The sequence below is a fragment of the Branchiostoma lanceolatum genome, chromosome 9 (genome assembly GCF_035083965.1).
Source record: "Branchiostoma lanceolatum isolate klBraLanc5 chromosome 9, klBraLanc5.hap2, whole genome shotgun sequence".
Taxonomy (NCBI): Eukaryota; Metazoa; Chordata; class Leptocardii; order Amphioxiformes; family Branchiostomatidae; genus Branchiostoma; species Branchiostoma lanceolatum.
The window spans coordinates 18302429-18307172 of NC_089730.1; positions in this window are offsets into that span (position 1 = coordinate 18302429).

The following is a 4744-nucleotide window of genomic DNA, read 5'->3' on the forward strand; positions in this document are numbered from 1 at the left end:
TTTGAAAGACGTGTCCCACTCCCCCGCTGGGTTTTCCTTGAACTGACCACTGGCTCCATGTGATTGAGCCGTTCTGTCACTGTTAACGCTATTGATTTCTATCGTGGAATATAGACCACTGAAAACGTGAAATCGAACTGGTCTATAGTAATCTACCGGCCAATACATTTGGTCCTACCAATTAGAGATTTTATTTGACGTTCAGAAATCGGTATTTTTCACTGATGTCAGCCTTCTTATACAATTCCAATTTATAGTTCTACGTATTATCGTAGCTATGACTTTGACTGGTTTCGTTCTACGGGATACTGGGCTACTCAAAATAAAAGCGATAACAGTACTCCGCTACAGTTCATGAATTTAATGAAAGTCTCCCATGATGCTTCTTTTTATTGCTTATGCTTCGCAGCGAGAGAAAATTCGGAAGTGTTTCGATGTATTGTAGTCGAAGATATGCACGCCCTAATTTCAAATTTCCGAATTCAACTCACACTTCCTCATGACGCACATCATCTCACGGGAGGTCAGAGGTTAATCCTCGGTTGCCAGGAGACATCAGAGTGGGGACGAGTTTCAAAAGGATAATTTTCAGGATGTTTCGCCAGGGATTTCCGCTTCATGAGTCGCCAAATCACTGAAGGCTCTGGAGAATCCTGTAAGTTTGCAATGGGTAGTGAGGTGACTGTGTGTCATTCCCCTTGATCGTCAAGCGTGTGTCATGCATTTAAACAAGTTCGTGTTGATACAGAGAGAGGGATATAAACATGTCATTTCCATACACTCAGCTTTGCAGTTTCTCGACAGACTGTGTTTCAGGTGCTGCCAGTGGTTGTTCCAATTTTCCACCACGTCTAAATCCTTTCAAGCATCCTTAGCTCCTGGAGGTTCTCAGAGACTTTAGTCCTTTGACACCCGTGCTTTGTTTTTAGGTTGTTGGTAGATTTCTGTGCATTCTGTACTCATACATGTAAGACTTAATATATCCATATCAATGATACGTAATTGATACGTATATCAGGGTACGTCATTATACAAGTATTTATGGTCAAGTTGCACGTTGAAAAGATCGACTTCCCAAGAAAACGATCGATTATCAATCTTTGCCAGGTCAGGAAATTGCCAGTTTTGCCCCTAACTGTAAGATCGTTGAAAATGGCCTTTCTTCAGACGAAGGGTCCGTCCCTAGAGGCGCGACCTACTTATTGTTGTCTCGGGCAATATTTCCTGCCATCGTGATCTTGATCGAAAGTCTAAGAAGCGAAAAGTTTGTGCGTTGTCACTAGACTAGGGCAATTCAATTTCAAATAAGACCACAGGTGGAACTTGATTATACGGATGACATGCGCGTGCATTGATTTTGGACTGGAGACGTCGCTTCTTTGGACGTTACTTGGTTCTAGTACCTGATTCCTGTAACAAATCGCATTCGTAAAATATCCATTAATGATAAATAGTATCATGTACTTCTGATGTGATTCTCCGGGAATTAGCTCCTCATCCTTTACCCTTTATTGCATAACGAGGTTTATGTAATTAGTTTTAGCTCTGTACTCTGGAACAAACAGTAGGGTCATTTTGGTTTCCATAGCAGGTCATCTGTGAAATAAAGCTTCAACTTCTAATGGATGCTTCTTCTATCGAACTTTAGATGATTAATCTGCTTTCAAACATATCTATGGTCTAGCAGCTACGACTGTGACCGTGATTATCAAGCAGAAATTGCTAGAACTGCTTGGCAATCACATTTGACCTAGATTAAACTTTGCCGATAGTCGGTCCACGGGATAATGTTGAGACCAACGGTTGAGATAGTGTATATGTATGTATTCATACAGCCATATATGTATGCGTGATAATGTATCAATTTGAAAGTGAACAGATGGCTGGTAAGCTTGACACAGAACTAATAAGGATATTTGTTGAATAATAAAACACTATGTATTACAGCTGGATCAAACTTATTGACACAGCAAAGAATGGTGTAAATGCAAAGTATACTTTGTACAATTACATGGGTCACATTCATTTAGATATATTGTTTATATGGAGAGAGGGCACCTTTCAGAAGTCACATTTGCTGTGTATTAACATATCGTTGCAGAAGCAGTTCACCATCATATTGCACACCTTCCAAGTGATAGCTAAAAGTCCCCTCTCACTGGACCTGCGGCACGCTGGCGGCGTCGCTGCAGCCGATCGAATTGACAAAGCACTCAACGAATTCCATAGACCAAAAACGAATATTTTTAAGCTTTGTTTGTTTTGTTGTCTTTTTGGTCATACTTGTACGTTTTGATTGATATTCCCATAATAAAGTCAAGGGTAGCACAAATCCAATTGAGGACGCAGCGACGCCGCCAGCGTGCCGCGGGTCCAGTGAGAGGGGACGGGGGGGGGGGGGGGGGGCTTAACAAAGTTTTCCTGCTGTGATCACGTCCACGACCTACCAGTCAGTCAGAGGTTCTTGTTCGTTAGCGTTCCCGATAAGAATTCTTCTACCCCAAGAATTCTTCCACTTCAAGAATTCTTCTACTCTAAGAATTCTTCTACCGCTAAGAGTTCTTATACCCTAGTAAAAGAATATAGAAATTAATAGATAAATAAATAAATAAATAAAAGCGTTCCCGCTGTTCAGATGACTCCGTTAGTCCTGCAAAATTACCGGCGCCATTGATCACATCCCCGCAAAAAGGCAGCCACGTAATGTGTACTTGGCAAATTTATGGCGGTTAGGCAGGTCGATGACCAGCTAACATCGATACATGAACCTTGAAGTAAAAGACTTCTTCGTTATTTAAAGGAAGATCAATTTGATACGTCATGAGCCTAATGCACCGTCTAAAGTGCTTTTAGCAATCATCAATCAGCATCGGTACTTTAAATCGTGCTCTTTTTCAACCTGGAAAGAGATGGCGGGACAAGATGCCAAATGTTTCCGTCTTTTCACACAGTGTATATCCACTGATATCTCATCATAAGGTAAGTATTATACTATCGACACCCGTATGAATGACACTGATTTGGGGCCGATATCAAAGTCAAAGAAATGGCCTGCATCTCGGTTGCATTCGGTGAATCATTGTGCATGAAGCTTCAGTCCTACACTAGACAGAAGTATCTCACTTATGTGTTAGGCGATTCGCGTTCCCCGCTAAGACTTCATCAATCCTGGGAGGACATGAACCGATGCAGGACACGCCATACATGAGCTGGTTCGTCATTAGAAGAACAGCTTGTCGTGGTCACGGACCATAATCTACATCATCTCCGCCGGGTGGGCCTGTGATTACATCCTGGCTTTTACATGATTCATTCCACATTTACGTAACTCACATGCATGCTTCGTGCTACCAATGACAAAACCGGACTTGTCCTATCGCATCTTTAAAAACACTAAATGGCCGCAATACTCTGATCAAGTTAAAAGGCAAATGGTTCACAAAATATTGCAAGATCTTTGATCAAATTGAATCACTTCATTAGTTTTCGTGGCATACCAGACTACAATGTATGATTCATAGCAATACTTGTATGTATCAATTCAATCACCCTGATGACGTATGCCTCCTTCCAGACGTTCCTGTTACAGATCTTGTCAATTGATACCGTGGTGTTCGTTAAATCCATAAGATAGCAGCCAGTTCACATCACTGCATATATATATATATAGCAGACACAATCACCTGTCAAAATTCACACATTCATAGTTGACACTCAAGTAGTAGATGTTTCAGGTGTAGGTGTCCCTTAGATATTCGTGTTACCCTACATGTCTCTCAAGGGCGCATATGTATAGAGCTCCCCGGCATGGCTGCTAATGCTATGTCTGATGTAGGTAGAACAGAGTTCATGAGGGCAAAAAGCAATCCCCAATCTAAACAAAGGCATTCTCTTCTAAGAGGCACGGCGCATTAATCCTGCATTCCTGTGGGAAGTCGTGCTTGGCTTTCACACTGGTGAAATGAGTTTCTGAGTGGATATGAATGAAAACGAAAAGGACACGGGTCGACCTCTTATAGTCTCATTTCAGGTAAGGTTTTATTGATGCAGGCTGACTCGGCCCGTTTGGGAGCGCGCTGGCTTCCGTATGTCGTATAGGTATAGACATCAGTCATTGTATATTATTCTTTATCAAAGAAACTTGCTCATTTATCTGTGAAGTTATTACACAGGAGGACCCGCTCTTGTTCTATAATCCGTGTCATGGGCGACGCCATGTTTATGCAGGACATGACTTGCACTAGATCGAGTCCGCAGATGACGAATGAAGCAGATACCGTTGTCTATAGCCAGCCCTCTTTGGGTACACTGCACGTACGTTCACCATCATAAGAACGAGTTACGGGAATGTTTTGTAGCCCGCTGTCAGAAATCCGTACAGCAACGATGGCTCACAGGTTTCTTGCTAATCACGTAGACCCTTACGTTGTCCTTCACAAAGGATGCATGGGAATGTTCACCATAAGTATGCGACAGTGATTGTATAACATTGACAGTAAAGGTGTCACCAGTTTGAACTAAATATTGCATCGCAGGTAACGTTCAATCTACCATAGTGATTTTTATCGACTCTCATCTGATATGAAACAGTACTCTGGCAACGTAATTAGATTTGGATCTTGTGCTCTCAAAAGAAATTTATGGTAACGTTCATTTGCATGGCCATTGGCTCTCACTGTACTTCGTTCAAAATCTCCCCCTTCGTGCCTCACAGGTAATATTTATATCAATGTTCCACTACTGC